The sequence below is a fragment of the Mixophyes fleayi genome, chromosome 12 (genome assembly GCF_038048845.1).
Source record: "Mixophyes fleayi isolate aMixFle1 chromosome 12, aMixFle1.hap1, whole genome shotgun sequence".
Classification (NCBI taxonomy): Eukaryota; Metazoa; Chordata; class Amphibia; order Anura; family Limnodynastidae; genus Mixophyes; species Mixophyes fleayi.
In genome coordinates, this window is record NC_134413.1 from 75827358 (window position 1) to 75844600 (window position 17243).

The 17243-nt window shown below is 41.4% G+C and overlaps 1 protein-coding gene across 1 annotated transcript in view; it reads right to left on the reverse strand.

Annotated features, from left to right (window-relative positions):
* The window catches only part of LOC142109299 (SLAM family member 5-like), a 70955-nt gene that overhangs the window by 3267 nt on the left and 50445 nt on the right, over window positions 1-17243 (reverse strand). The window lies entirely within an intron of this gene.

Genomic DNA, 17243 nt, shown 5'->3' on the forward strand with positions numbered 1-17243 from the left:
AGCAGTATCTACTCAATAATTTTTAGCACTCCTCAGTGTTTTTGGGGTGTCCTCCCTAATTGTGCATTAATATTTCTGGCTGTCAAAAGTCATATCTGTCAGCAGTATCTACTCAATAATTTTTAGCACTCCTCAGTGTTTTTGGGGTGTCCTCCCTAATTGTGCATTAATATTTCTGGCTGTCAAAAGTCATATCTGTCAGCAGTATCTACTCAATAATTTTTAGCACTCCTCAGTGTTTTTGGGGTGTCCTCCCTAATTGTGCATTAATATTTCTGGCTGTCAAAAGTCATATCTGTCAGCAGTATCTACTCAATAATTTTTAGCACTCCTCAGTGTTTTTGGGGTGTCCTCCCTAATTGTGCATTAATATTTCTGGCTGTCAAAAGTCATATCTGTCAGCAGTATCTACTCAATAATTTTTAGCACTCCTCAGTGTTTTTGGGGTGTCCTCCCTAATTGTGCATTAATATTTCTGGCTGTCAAAAGTCATATCTGTCAGCAGTATCTACTCAATAATTTTTAGCACTCCTCAGTGTTTTTGGGGTGTCCTCCCTAATTGTGCATTAATATTTCCGGCTGTCAAAAGTCATATCTGTCAGCAGTATCTACTCAATAATTTTTAGCACTCCTCAGTGTTTTTGGGGTGTCCTCCCTAATTGTGCATTAATATTTCTGGCTGTCAAAAGTCATATCTGTCAGCAGTATCTACTCAATAATTTTTTAGCACTCCTCAGTGGTTTGCGCTCAGAATGGATTCAAAGCAGTCCACATATGATCTAAATGAGCAACCAGGTTCTGTCACCAGTCCTGATGTTAGTGTTCCCAGTACGTCATCTGGCCAAGGCGATGTCAAACAACAGAGTGTTTTCAAATTAGTGCAAAAAACAAAAACCAAAAAAAAATTTACTGTATTGAAGCGAAAAAGAAGTGTAACTGAGCAAAAGTTAAGTGACGATAAAAAAAAAATTGCAAGCATGCCATTCTACACACGCAGTGGCAAAGAGAGAATGAGGCCTTCACCTTTGGCTATTAGTGGCAGATCCCAAAAAGTTACCCAGGCTACAATTGGTGCACAACTACTGTTACGCGTCAAAGCTGAGCTGCAAGATACCAGTGAGGCATTACAGGAGAATATTTGCTCTGATTCACAAATGACAACAATCCCTGTGGAGAGTCCATCCAACAGTGGGATGTCTAATCGTGAGCATTCTGCTGATGTGTGCCTTAATAGCCCGAGTGTAGCCGGTGATACCCAAATTGAGGATGCCACTTTGGAATTAGAAGAGGATGAGGGGGAGATTTGTGTAGGCGACGAGGGCGCTAATGAGGATGTTGATGAGGATGAGGTTGTTTGTGTAAGTCCTGCACCAGTGGCAGCAGTTCTGGCACGTGACAAGAAAAAGGCCATTGTCATGCCTGGGCATAAAACAAAAAAATCCACTTCTTATGTGTGGAATTATTTCTACCCAAATCCAGACAACAATTGTATAGCCATTTGTAGTGTATGTGAAGCCACAGTCAGTCGAGGGAGGGACCTTAACCATCTTGGAACCTCGTCTATGTTACGCCATTTAACGAGAGTTCATGGCAAAGTGTTGGGAAAAGCTGAAAGTTCTTCCCAAAAGAATACAAGCACTCCCTCATCAGCTAAGACCCTCCGCTCACCGACATACCGACGGCTACAAAATACACCCACCACACCATCCTCATCAATATCCTCAGTAGCGTTCGGAGTTAGCCCGGCATCCCACTTAAGGCTGGATGACTCCGGCACTATTATTGATTCCTCTGAAGAAAGCGTTAGTCCTGCTGCTGCTGTTGCTGCTGCTGGGGGTGAATCGTCATCCCAGAGGCAGGTGAATAAAATGAGCAGTCCTACATTTCAGCAATTAACTGTGAAACAATCATTTGCGAGGGGAAGCAAATATGACAGCAGTCACCCAGTCGCCAAGCGAATCACAGACGCCATGGCTGCAATGTTAGTGTTAGATCTGCGTCCAATCTCCACAATAAACGCAGCTGGTTTTTCACAGTTAATTGAGGTTTTGTGTCCGCGTTACAGAATTCCATCGCGACACCATTTCTCCCGTAAAGCTATTCCACAACTATACCAAAAAGTGTGTAAAAATGTAGAGATTGCGCTGAAAAATGCCATTCTGCCCACTGTTCACTTAACCACAGATATGTGGACAAGTGGAAGTGGCCAAACCAAAGACTATATGACTGTGACAGCCCACTGGGTTGGTCATTCACCTTCACCAGCAGGAACAGCAGCAGCATGTACACCACTACGTAACATTTGTCACAGGCAGGCCACTCTTTGTATCACCGGCTTCACTAACAGGCATACGGCTGACAATTTGTTACGCAAACTGAGAGATGTGATTGATGCATGGCTGATACCACTCGTACTCTCCCCAGGGTATGTCATTTCTGATAACGCCAACAATATAGTGCGAGCATTACAGCTGGGTGATTTCCAACATATTCCCTGTTTTGCTCACACCATCAACTTGGTGGTGCAGAGCTTCCTACGAAATAACCGTGAGGTGCAGGAGATGCTTTCGGTGGCCCGTAAAATTTCAGGCCATTTCAGGCATTCAGCCACAGCATGTAGGAGATTACAGCAGCTCCAAGAGCAGTTTAACTTGCCCTGCCACCAACTTAAGCAAGAGGTGGTAACTCGGTGGAATTCCACCCTGTACATGCTTCAGAGGATGGAGGAACAGCGCAAAGCCATCCAAGCATATTGCACAAGTCATGACATTGGGAAAGGAGGGGGGATGTATTTCACTCTTGCACAGTGGGGAATCCTTTCAGTGCTGTGCAAGGTGCTGAAACCATTTGAAGTTGTGACATGTGAGGTCAGTGCAGACTCTGCTAGTTTGAGCCAAGTCATTCCTTTAATTAGACTATTGGAAAAGCAGCTTGAGAAAATGAAGGAGGAGCTGAAAGCAAGCAATTCAGCAAAGTATGTTGGCCTTGTCGATCAAGTACTTAATTCGCTTCACAATGATCCTCGAGTTATTAAGATCTTGAACTCGGATCAGTACGTTTTGGCCACTGTGCTTGATCCAAGGTTTAAAACCTACATTGAGTCTTTACTTGTAGCGAGATGTGAACTTTTGCAAGGAGCTATTGCTCAGCAAGTTGGCCGCTGAACTGGGCCTCGGCTTGACGACGTGTCCTCCTTCACTTTCTCAAGCTGTTGCTCGTAAAAAATTAAATTTCCAAAAAAGAAGCAGGGAAGACACAGGGGGCAGACGAGAACAATTTAACATCTGGGCTGGTTTGAAGGATTTTTCAAAAAAAAGTGTCACTTTGCCCATAAGTCCATCCAATATGAGTATAAACATGCAAAGGATGGTGGAGGATTACTTTCAAGAGGTAGTTGATATGGAAATGTCAGACAGTCCCTTTCCTTACTGGGAAGAAAAGCAGGCCATTTGGAAACCCATGTACAAACTTGCTTTGCAATACCTAAGCTGCCCACCCTCCAGTGTGTACTCTGAACGAGTGTTCAGCACAGCAGGGAACTTAGTCAGTGATCGCCGTAGAAGGTTACTTCCCAAAAATGTGGAGAAAATGATGTTTATCAAAATGAACTACATCTTCCACGAGGAAGGCCTTCACCATCCAAGACATCCAAGCACTGACTGTTCTCTAATGGCGGATTCAAGCGGCGATGAATTGATAGTCTGTGATGATGACGTACACACTGATGAGGGTGAGGATGAAGCTGAAGATGATGCCGATAACATCTTTTTAAAACTTTCTATGTAAGTGTAGGGTGCAATCTACCCCCAAAGAGGAAAGGGACTTGTGGCATTTCCATATCACATACCATCTTGAAAGGCTGCTGTTAGGGCAATTTATCCTTAAGGGTAGGGTGTCATAGACAGAGTGACCCTAAACTGGCTTTGTCCATTTTTCATAATATTGTACAGTCTATAATGGCTGAATTTTTTAGTATTTTATACAAGTGGAGGGGGGCCTAGAGAGACAGAAACCAAACTGGCTTTCTCCATGTCAATTAATATTGTACAGTCTATAATGGCTGAATTTTTTGGTATTTTATACAAGTGGAGGGGGGCCTAGAGAGACAGAGTGACCCCAAACTGTCTTTCTCCATGTCAATTAATATTGTACAGTCTATAATGGCTGAATTTTTTAGTATTTTATACAAGTGGAGGGGGGCCTAGAGAGACAGAAACCAAACTGGCTTTCTCCATGTCAATTAATATTGTACAGTCTATAATGGCTGAATTTTTTGGTATTTTATACAAGTGGAGGGGGGCCTAGAGAGACAGAGTGACCCCAAACTGTCTTTCTCCATGTCAATTAATATTGTACAGTCTATAATGGCTGAATTTTTTAGTATTTTATACAAGTGGAGGGGGGCCTAGAGAGACAGAAACCAAACTGGCTTTCTCCATGTCAATTAATATTGTACAGTCTATAATGGCTGAATTTTTTGGTATTTTATACAAGTGGAGGGGGGCCTAGAGAGACAGAGTGACCCCAAACTGTCTTTCTCCATGTCAATTAATATTGTACAGTCTATAATGGCTGAATTTTTTAGTATTTTATACAAGTGGAGGGGGGCCTAGAGAGACAGAAACCAAACTGGCTTTCTCCATGTCAATTAATATTGTACAGTCTATAATGGCTGAATTTTTTGGTATTTTATACAAGTGGAGGGGGGCCTTGAGAGACAGAAACCAAACTGGCTTTTTCCATTTCTTTACATATTTAACTATAAGTGTAGGGTGTAATATACATTCAAAGACGATGGCTGCATTGCCAATATGCATAGATGGAGAGGAAGACAATCTGTTTTGTGTGTAGAATAGGCCTACCAACGAAGAATTAAACTGTTTTTTTGGATGATTTATTACCTCAACAATTAGATTACTTGTCTCTAAAACAGTTGGAGCACTAAATTGGGTTAATTTAGGCCCAAAAACATGGATTTTCCCAAAAAATAGCAAAACAAAACCAAACAAAACCAAAACCAAAACCAAAACACGCAATGGCGGTTTTGCAAAACCAAAACCAAAACCAAAACACGACGGTAATCCAGATCCAAAACCGAATCCAAAACCAAAACACGGGGGTCAGTGACCATCTCTAGACATAATACTGTACGACACAACTGAACCACTCCTCTTTTACAGATGCTGTTGCTGCTAATCATCCAGACTGCAAGACCAGAACTAAAGTACGAGCAGCTCTTCTTAGCCAGCTGTCAAAAACGCGATTGTGACGGCCATATTTAAAATGGCAATTTATTAAAGACAAAACTCGACGGGTTTTGCCTTTAATAAAATTGCCGTTTTAAATATGGCCGTCACTATCGGGGAATATCGGCGATTTGACGGATCCGTGGCTTAATACGTTCACCCCCTTATGGACAGGCCCCACTTTCGACATGATGACTGTAAATATCCTGGAAAAAAAATTAGTAAACTAAGGTTTTTTCACAAGAGGATGTGTGAAGTTTGTTGGACCCTACATATGTGTACTTTTGTAAGGAGTTGATGAGATTATAAGAATATTGTTTTTTGTTTTTTTTAATGGTTTTACAGTTTATTTTTAAGTTTGGACTACCAGCCTCCTTTACTATAAAAGATATACAGTGTTACTTATGTAGAGTCGTATGCTATTTAAGCTAAAAACTACAGACGTAATTGGCATCAGAAAGAAGACGCACTTTGCGTTGTTGCCGTGCTGCGTCCAGCCCAGCATACCGAGATAAAAATACCCTTTTTTTTGAGAACGCAACTTATGTTTGCGTTTTAGATGCAATTGCGCCCAACTCTACATATGCGTCTGGTGCAGATTGCGGTTGTGTGTGGAAATGCTTTGCAAGGTGTAGATGGCATATTTCTCAAAGGCAACAGCACAGACAAGTTTACACTTCATACCAGTGATGGAAGTGGGGAGATAGAGATATATATATATATATATATATATATATATATATATATATACACACAAGTTAACCCGTGCATGATACTCATGCATACTAGTCAAATCAAGCTACTTAAGGTCATGCATTTGGACCTAGCCCAGGCCTCCTCAGGGGAAGAGCGTTAGTTCCCGACGCAAGCGGCCTTTTTAATGTGTGTTCATGAGGTACCTCACGAAAATGAGTTTGACCCCTCAACTCGTAAATTTAGCCTTTACTACCCCTCCCACAGGGAGAAGGGGGGATGATGGAAGTTAACTGACTTGACTATTCTAATTTTTTGTTTAAATAATGTCAGTATACCAAATTTCAGGTCAATTGGATGAGCCCTTTCTGAGAAAATAGTTTTCTCCACACACACACACACTAACGCACGCCTCTACACGTGTGTTCATGAGGTAAAATAACCTCACGAAAATGAGTTTGAGCCCTACCAAATTTCAGCCCTTTTTGAATTTTTTTTCCCACACACACTAAAAATTTAGTAGGTCAGTGTATAACTCTGCCCAGCATGTGGCGCTGCAACTTGGTTTTTTTTTTCCACACACACACAGACAGACAGACGCCACTAAGCATTTATATATTAGATTATATTTATATATATATATATATATATATATATATATATATATATATATACATACATATACATACACGTACACAGTGGGGGATATATACGGTGGCATGTTATACCGCCAGGACTGATTATGAGGCACGAGATTCCTACAATAACACCATCTTGATCATGGAACAGCTAGCACAGGATACTAACTGGGAGGTGGGGAACTGCAGAGAACTGATGCACTGAGATCCATGGAAAGCAAATAGCTTGGGGACGGGACCGATGATGAGGCATGAGGTTCTTGCAATATTACCACAGGTCTTGGTCGTGGAACAGGTAACACAGGATAATGATGTGCACACGGGAGCCAGAGAGAACAGGGAGCGTCCTAACAGGTAAGGAGAGCTGAAGATCCGGCAACTTGCTAGAGAAGCAGGTGCTTTAAATAGACAGAGCTAACAGGCAATTAGCCAATCAAGAGCATGCAGGAAGTTTTGAAAATACCAGGTGTGCGCATGCTCAGTTCAGACCAGCAAGTGAATTCAGGGAGTGAGCACCAAGGGAAACAGGTGACAACAGGGACCAAAATGCAGGTTAGCTAGTGTAATGTGTGACACCTATAAACCTTGGAACAATTGCGCCAAGTGTGCATATATATGCCAAGATATGCATTGAGTGAGATCATCAAGCCTGCTACCACTCATATCATTATAACTAACTTAACTTCTAGCCTGTAGGCCTATAGCCTACAGCAGTGTTTCCCAACCCTAGTCCTCAGGGATTCCTAACAGTGCAGGTTTTCCAGGTGACCAGTGATATAATTATACCATCTGTGGATCTTTCAAAATGTGTCGGTCAGTAATGATTACAAATGTGCTCCAGCAAAGAGATATGGAAAACATGCACTGTTAGAGGTACTTGAGGACTAGGGTTGGGAAACATTGGCCTACAGTGAACTCGAAAGCACTAACCTTTGCTAGCCCTTTACAAGATTAAGGGCTAGATTTACTAAGCTGCGGGTTTGAAAAAATGGGGATGTTGCCTATAGCAACCAATCAGATTCTAGCTTTCATTTATTTAGTACCTTCTACTAAATGACAGCTAGAATCTGATTGGTTGCTATAGGCAACATCTCCACTTTTTCAAACCCGCAGCTTAGTAAATCTAGCCCTAAATCTCTTCCTGGATTCAGCTCCTTACTGGATCTAACTCCACACTTTAAACAAAACGCACTTGAAATCAGAATGCAGTAGAAATCACAAACTCAATGAAATCACTTACCGCTTGACAATGTAGTAAAGTATTATGTTAGCTCATTATAAAAAATACATAAAATATATTAAAAATAATACATTCAGATTTTGTCAGCTCTTTCTGAAAAATGTATGTAATGTGTTCAAATGAATACAATACGATTTTCAACAATATAATTTTTTTTAATCATATATATTTTTTTGTAAATGTCATACTAACGTAACAATCTCTCGGGTGTCCTGTTCTTGTACTACAGCCCCTCCACTGCATCACTAGAGATACATGCACAGCAACATATTCTTGCAAAGAATTTCTTTATCTTAGATTTGCTGCTGGTTTGGGGGCCTCCAATGACTGATGATGACAAATGTGGGAGTTCTGGAGCAACTGCACCTGGGAGTGGGAATTGAAGCACCGAGATCTCCATGATGATGACATCTGTGGATTCAGATGAAGGATCGTTGGTGGTGGGATCTATTTTATTTTCTGGTTTGGCTTCTTTCACCAGAATGATATTTGGATGCGTCTTCATATCCTTTTCTGGCATCACAGTGATTTCAGGCACCAAGTGCTCCATGATGATGACATCTGTGGATGCAGATGGAGGATCGTTGGTGGTGTAATCTATTTTATTTTCTGGTTTGGCTTCTTTCACCAGAATGATATTTGGATGCGTCTTCATATCCTTTTCTGGCATCACAGTGATTTCAGGCACCAAGTGCTCCATGATGATGACTTCTGTGGATGCAGATGGAGGATCGTTGGTGGTGTAATCTATTTTATTTTCTGGTTTGGCTTCTTTCACCAGAATGATATTTGGATGCGTCTTCATATCCTTTTCTGGCATCACAGTGATTTCAGGCACCAAGTGCTCCATGATGATGACATCTGTGGATGCAGATGAAGGATCGTTGGTGGTGGGATCTATTTTATTTTCTGGTTTGACTTCATTCATTAGAATGGTCTCTGTATGCGTCTTCATATCCTTATCTGGCATCACAGTGATTTCAGGCACCAAGTGCTCCATGATGATGACATCTGTGGATGCAGATAAAGGATCATTTCTGGTGTACCCTATTTTGTTTTCTGGTTTGGTTTCTTTCACTAGAATGTTCTTTGGATGCATCTTTATCTCCTTTTCTGGCATCACAGTGACTTGAGGCACCAAGTCCTTCATGTTGTTATATCTGGATGCAGATAAAGGATCATTTCTGGTGTGACCTATTTTGTTTTCTGGTTTGCCTTCATTCATTAGAATGGTCTCTGTATGCGTCTTCATATCCTTATCTGGCATCACAGTGATTTCAGGCACCAAGTGCTCCATGATGATGACATCTGTGGATGCAGATGAAGGATCATTTCTGGTGTAGCCTATTTTGTTTTCTGGTCTGGCTTCTTTCACCAGAATGATCTTTGGATGCGTCTTCATCTCCTTCTCTGGCATCACAGTGACTTGAGGCACCAAGTCCTTCATGTTGTTATATCTGGATGCAGATAAAGGATCATTTCTGGTGTGACCCATTTTGTTTTCTGGTTTGGTTTCTTTCACCAGAATGTTCTTTGGATGCGTCTTCATCCCCTTCTCTGGCATCACAGTGACTTGAGGCACCAAGTCCTTCATGTTGTTATATATGGATGCAGATAAAGGATCATTTCTGGTGTGACCTATTTTGTTTTCTGGTCTGGCTTCTTTCACCAGAATGTTCTTTGGATGCGTCTTCATCTCCTTTACTGGCATCACAGTGGCTTGAGGCACCAAGTCCTTCATGTTGTTATATCTGGATGCAGATAAAGGATCATTTCTGGTGTGACCTATTTTGTTTTCTGGTTTGGCTTCTTTCACCAGAATGATATTTGGATGCGTTTTCATCTCCTTCTCTGGCATCACAGTGACTTCAGGCACCAAGTCCTTCATATTGATATATCTGAATGCAGATGAAGGATCATTTCTGGTGTACCCTATTTTGTTTTCTGGTCTGGTTTCTTTTATCAGAATGATCTTTGGATGCGTCTTCATCTCCTTCTCTGGCATCACAGTGACTTCAGGCACCAAGTCCTTCATATTGATATATCTGAATGCAGATGAAGGATCATTTCTGGTGTACCCTATTTTGTTTTCTGGTCTGGTTTCTTTTATCAGAATGATCTTTGGATGCGTCTTCATCTCCTTCTCTGGCATCACAGTGACTTCAGGCACCAAGTCCTTCATATTGATATATCTGAATGCAGATGAAGGATCATTTCTGGTGTACCCTATTTTGTTTTCTGGTCTGGTTCCTTTTATCAGAATGATCTTTGGATGCGTCTTCATCTCCTTCTCTGGCATCACAGTGACTTCAGGCACCAAGTCCTTCATATTGATATATCTGGATGCAGATGAAGGATCATTTCTGGTGTGACCTATTTTGTTTTCTGGTCTGGTTCCTTTTATCAGAATGATCTTTGGATGCGTCTTCATCTCCTCCTCTGGCATCACAGTGACTTGAGGCTCCAACCCCTCCATGATGATATCTCTCGATGCAGATAATGAATATTTTGTGGTGCTGTTCCCTTTTCTAGGTCTGGCTTAGTCAACTCGCAGTAGAGAAGTGACGATTCCAAGGCAACAGCCCAGTGCATCACGTGATTAGAATGTGTGATGTCATAATGCCCAGAGTGTAACATCTCTGTGTATTATCACCATCAATCATCATCATCATCATCTGCTACAGAGGCTCATGTGTTTATCGCAACTAATGCTTATTATCAGTCAGAGGAGGGGGGAGCAAATGTTGCGGGGGGGCGGGGGCAAAACATTAAGGGTGATATTTACTAAAAGTCACTTTGTAGAAATAGTTATATAAATCACTAATTTTCAGTGATTTGCAGGTTATTTTCCTAATTGTTGAATCTATTAAATGGAAATTGCTGAATTCACCCATTTTTCAGGTGAATCTATGAGAGATCAATTGAGTTAATGCATCTTGGAAATGATCAAAAATATTTTTACTGGTTTTTACTAGGGATGTGCACCGGCCACTTTTTGTGTCTCGTGTTTTGTGTTTTGGATTCGGATTTGCTTGAGGTTTTGGGTCGGATTTGTTTCGCAAAACACCTGACGAAAAGTTTTGGTTCGGATTTAAGGTTTTGGATTCGGATTTATTTTGAAAAAAACATAAAAAGTGTTAAAATCAAGTTTTTGGGGTTTATTTTCACTCCTACGCTATTATTAACCTCAATAACATTCATTAGCAATCATTTCCACTAATTCCCAGTCTATTCTGAACACCTCACACCTCACAATATTGTTTTTAGTCCAAAACGTTTCACCGAGGTAGCTTTCTGGACTGCATAGTGCAGTGGTCCCGGTACACAATTTGGTACCGGGGCCACAATATATCACCCTCAACTGGTCTCAATTCCACCAAAAAAGTATCTGGACTGCGTAGTGGAGTGGTCCCCACAATATAATAAAAAAAACCCTCAACTGGTCTGAATTCCACCAAACAAGTATCTGGACTACGTAGTGCAGTGGTCCCCACAATATAATAAAAAAAAACCTGAACTGCTCTGAATTCCACCAAACAAGTATCTGGACTGCGTAGTGGAGTGGCCCCGGTACCCAATTTGATACCGGGGCCACAATATAATAAAAAAAAACTTTAACTGGTCTGAATTCCACCCAAAAAGTATCTGGACTGCGTAGTGGAGTGGTCCCCACAATATAATAAAAAAACCCTCAACTGGTCTGAATTCCACCAAACAAGTATCTGGACTGCGTAGTGGAGTGGCCCCGGTACCCAATTTGAGACCGGGGCCACAATATAATAAAAAAAACCTCAACTAGTCTGAATTCCAGGAAAAAGATGGCGGACATTGGATGGACGTCTAAAACCAACATAGCAGTTAAGGGCGCAGTTCCTCTTTTTTGTGACTGCACAAACAATTAACGTAGTAATAGAAATGACAGGGTTTTTTTTGTTTTAAATATAGAAAGAAAGAAGGTAGTACTAGAAATGGCAGTTCCTCTTTTTTGGAGTTGCACAAACAGTGATGAAAATGAAGGTGGAGCTGGTGGCATGTCACGGTCCTCTTCAGAGGACAATCTCCTGACCAGCAGGTCTTTGCACTGCTGTAGACTTGTGTCCGCCGGAAACAGAGACACAACATACGCTTTAAACCGAGGATCAAGAAAGGTGGGCAGAATGTATTCCTCTGACTTTAAAAGACTGACCACCCTAGGATCCTGGCAAAGCATACGAAGGGCTTCATCCACAAGAGCTACATGCTTGGTGGAATCGCAATGGTGTACCAGCTCCTCCCTCACTTTCTCCAGCTGCTTCTGCAAAAGCCTGATCAGGGGAATCACCTGACTCAAGCTGGCAGTGTCGGAACTGACTTCTCGTGTGGCAAGTTCAAATGGCTGCAGAACCTTGCACAACACGGAAATCATTCTCCAGTGTGCTTGACTCAGGCGCATCCCCACTCCTTTTCCTATGTCTTAGGTGGCTGTGTAGGCTTGAATGGCCTTTTGATGCTCCTTCATCCTCTGCAGCATATAGAGGGTGGAGTTCTAGCACGTCACTACCTCTAGTTAATTTAGATTGCAAGGCTTGTAAATACTTTGAAGATAAAAAAAGCAGGCTGCACAGACTGTGGAGCTAGAAAGTGAAATTAAATTGTCCACGTTACTTTGGTGGCTATCTATGCCCCCCCCCCCCCCGCCCTACACTTGTAGTTGAATATAAAAAAAGCAGCCTGCATAGACTGTAGAGCTAGAAATTCAAATATACAAAGAAATGGACAAAGGCAGTTTGGTATCTGTCTGCATCAGATCCCCTCTCCACTAGGAGTAAAATAGAAAACTATTCAGCCGTTATATAATCTAGAATATAAATAGAAATTGAGAAAGGCAATTTGGTATCTGTCTGCATCATAATCATCAACATCCTCCTCAGCGCCAGCTACATCAATATCCTCCTCCCGGTGTACAACATTCACACCTTCATTAGCCAAATCTGTAACTGGACTGTGGGTGATCCTTCCAGCATATGCAAAGGGCGTGCTACAAATGCTGGATGGAGTCACCTCTTCCCGTACAGTGATGGGAAGGTCAGGGTTCACAACCAACAACACCCTTGGACTCGCCTTGGGGATTTGTGATGTCATCTGTTTAGAAGGCAGAGTTCTTTGCTGTTTTGTTGTTGTTGCTGACAGCATAACTCTCTTAGATTTTTTGTAGGGGGGGGAGGAGGAGGGCTTAGATCCTTGGGTGAAGCTGGACCACTAGTCATGAACACGGGCCAGGGCCTAAGCCAATCCTTGCCACTACGTGTCGTAAATGGCATATTGCCAACTTTACGTTTCTCCTCAGATGATTTTAAGTTTCTCTTTTTGCTACTTTTTGAGAACTTGGGCTTTTTGGATTTTACATGCCCTGTACTAGGAGATTGGGCATCGGGCTTGCCAGACGACGTTGATGGCATTTCATCGTCTATGTCATGACTAGTGGCAGCAGCTTCAGCATTAGGAGGAAGTGGGTCTTGATCTTTCCCTACTTTATCCTCCAAATTTTTGTTTTCCATTATATGTAGCACAAGAGAGTCTACCCCTAAGCCACACACACTCGGCAAAGCCTTTAAAAATTATATGCGGCACAGGAGAGTACAACTGGACTTATACTGCTGAATCAGTGAACTTTGTAATAGCAGTACCACTGGACTTATACTGCAGAATGAGTGAACTTTGTAATATAGCAGTACCACTTGACTTATACTGCTGAATCAGTGAACTTTGTAATATAGCAGTCCCACTGGACTTATACTGCAGAATCAGTGAACTTTGTAATAGCAGTACCACTGGACTTATACTGCAGAATCAGTGAACTTTGTAATATATCAGTACCACTGGACTTATACTGCAGAATCAGTGAACTTTGTAATAGCAGTACCACTGGACTTATACTTTAGAATCAGTGAACTTTGTAATATAGCAGTCCCACTGGACTTATACTGCAGAATCAGTGAACTTTGTAATATATCAGTACCACTTGACTTATACTGCAGAATCAGTGAACTTTGTAATAGCAGTGCCACTGGACTTATACTTTAGAATCAGTGAACTTTGTAATATAGCAGTCCCACTGGACTTATACTGCAGAATCAGTGAACTTTGTAATATATCAGTACCACTTGACTTATACTGCAGAATCAGTGAACTTTGTAATAGCAATACCACTGGACTTATACTTTAGAATCAGTGAACTTTGTAATATAGCAGTCCCACTGGACTTATACTGCAGAATCAGTGAACTTTGTTATATATCAGTACCACTTGACTTATACTGCTGAATCAGTGAACTTTGTAATAGCAGTACCACTGGACTTATACTGCAGAATCAGTGAACTTTGTAATATAGCAGTACCACTGGACTTATACTGCTGAATCAGTGAACTTTGTAATATAGCAGTCCCACTGGACTTATACTGCAGAATCAGTGAACTTTGTAATAGCAGTACCACTGGACTTATACTGCAAAATCAGTGAACTTTGTAATATATCAGTACCACTTGACTTATACTGCAGAATCAGTGAACTTTGTAATAGCAGTACCACTGGACTTATACTTTAGAATCAGTGAACTTTGTAATATAGCAGTCCCACTGGACTTATACTGCAGAATCCGTGAACTTTGTAATATATCAGTACCACTTGACTTATACTGCAGAATCAGTGAACTTTGTAATAGCAGTACCACTGGACTTATACTGCAGAATCAGTGAACTTTGTAATATAGCAGTACCACTGGACTTATACTGCAGAATCATTGAACTTTGTAATAGCAGTACCACTGGACTTATACTGTAGAATCAGTGAACTTTGTAATATAGCAGTCCCACTAAACTTATACTGCAGAATCAGTGAACATTGTAATATAGCAGTCCTACTGGACTTATACTGCAGAATCAGTGAACTTTGTAATATAGCAGTACCACTTGACTTATACTGCTGAATCAGTGAACTTTGTAATATAGCAGTCCCACTGGACTTATACTGCTGAATCAGTGAACTTTGTAATATAGCAGTCCCACTTGACTTATACTGCAGAATCAGTGAACTTTGTAATATCAGTACCACTGGACTTATACTGCAGAATCAGTGAACTTTGTAATATAGCAGTACCACTTGACTTATACTGCTGAATCAGTAAACTTTGTAATATAGCAGTCCCACTGGACTTATACTGCAGAATCAGTGAACTTTGTAATATATCAGTACCACTCGACTTATACTGCAGAATCAGTGAACTTTGTAATAGCAGTACCACTGGACTTATACTTTAGAATCAGTGAACTTTGTAATATAGCAGTCCCACTGGACTTATACTGCAGAATCAATGAACTTTGTAATATAGCAGTCCCACTGGACTTATACTGCAGAATCAGTGAACTTTGTAATATAGCAGTACCACTGGACTTATACTGCTGAATCAGTGAACTTTGTAATATAGCAGTCCCAATGGACTTATACTGCAGGATTGTTTTGGGATATTTTTTAATTTTTTTTTATAATTACTTTTTTTGTAATTTTTTTTACAACTTTTTTTGAAATTTTTTATAATTTGGGAATAATGGGGAAATAACAATGCCCTTAGAAGGACAGAGCACAGGACACAGCACCACTGAACTGAACAGGACACAGCACAGGACCCAGCAGCACCACTGAACTCAGAAGGACAGAGCACAGGACACAGCACCACTGGACTGAACAGGACACAGCACAGCACAGCACAGCACAGCACAGAACTGAACAGCACAGCACAGCACGAGATATAGCAGGACAGAGGACCACCTAACACAACCTCCCTCTACCCTGATCAATGCCCGAGTGAAGATGGCGGCGACTAGCGGGGAATTTATAGGATCCGAGTATTGCGAGATCCGACTGCGGGATTATGAGTCAGAGCCTCGGTTTCAGTTTTGCAATTGGCGGGAATACCCGGATCTGTCTCAGATCCGGCTCGGATCGACAACGTTCGGGTGGGCTCGGATTTCAGATATCCGAGCCCGCTCCTCTCTAGTTTTTACTAGACGCTCAACATTAGTTCAAAACCAGTGAACTAAACTTTTATGCACGTTCAAGCATTGGTATGAATGGGCCCATTCATTTCAATGTTGTTTCCACAGACAATCTTTTAACCCTGTTAAAATATTGAGGATATTGAAACGAATGGGAAAAGCTGCATCTATAAAGTTTCCCACTAGTAGCCAAACGGGCCAGCAACAGAACAATCTGACACCTGGGGGTAAATGTATCAATGTCCGGATTCTTCAACTCCGGCGAGATCGGCGTCTTCAGCGCTTAAATTTAAAGCGCCGCTGCCTTGTAAAGGGAAACCTTTACAAGGCAGCTCAGCTTTAAATTTAAGCGCTGAAGACGCCGATCTCCCCAGAGTTGAAGAATCCGGACATTGATACATTTACCCCCTGGACGTCATTCTGGAGTTCTTATATGAATCGTAAATAGCAGTTATTGTGTCCATACATGTTGCCAGAGCTCAGCCCCATTTATTGATCCCCCCCGGGGCAGATACATAAAGATTCAGAAGGTTTTATTTACGTGGTTAAGTCACTGCTTTCAGTGTGATGCCTCTTAAACACTTCACAGGCTGATCAGAAGTGCCCTATCCTACAGTGATGAGCTCGGCAGGAGTAAAGCAGTGTGTGGATGGGATACTCTCTCTGCAATGTCATTCTTTCAATATGAAGTGGGAAAATCTTTGACTAAGGGCCTACAATGGAAAGGACATACAAATAAACCAATGTTCCAGCATAGAGTGGCTATTTGGATTTCCATTTAAAAATGACCTTTGCCTAGAATATTACTATACTATATACTGTATATTGGCCATTTGATATATAAATACATTTTTAGCTAATTTTGTTGGCAGCCACTACCTAAGCACAAAGGTTGTGTATTACTGAGCTCAGTAATATACAGTACATGCTATAACTAAAATATTTAACAAACTACACCCACCTTGCTCTCTTCTGCTGCTGCCGTTTAATATGCTGTATTCATCCCTCCCACCCTCCTTTATCACACTCATTAATCTGTACTGTCCCCTCTGCACTCCTTCACTTCTCTATAACTAACATTAATGTTCCTTCCTGTCCTCAGTCTATAACTGTGAGATCCTTAAGCTGTCGTCACAGAATAACACCTTATAAATCTTACACTAATCTTCTCTCATTCCCTCAAATCACTATGATTACGTCCACCCCCCCCCCCCCCCCCTCATTACCACATGGACTTCATGCTGATTCTGTAGACTATATACACCCAGAAAACCTCAGTCATACCATTTGTCTCCCTTCACTTTCAAGACATTTTAAATCTGCCCTTTGTATTGCACAACCTCAACAGTTCAACAGAAACGCGGTGTGATGAGCCCCCCTACCCACCCGCCTGCAC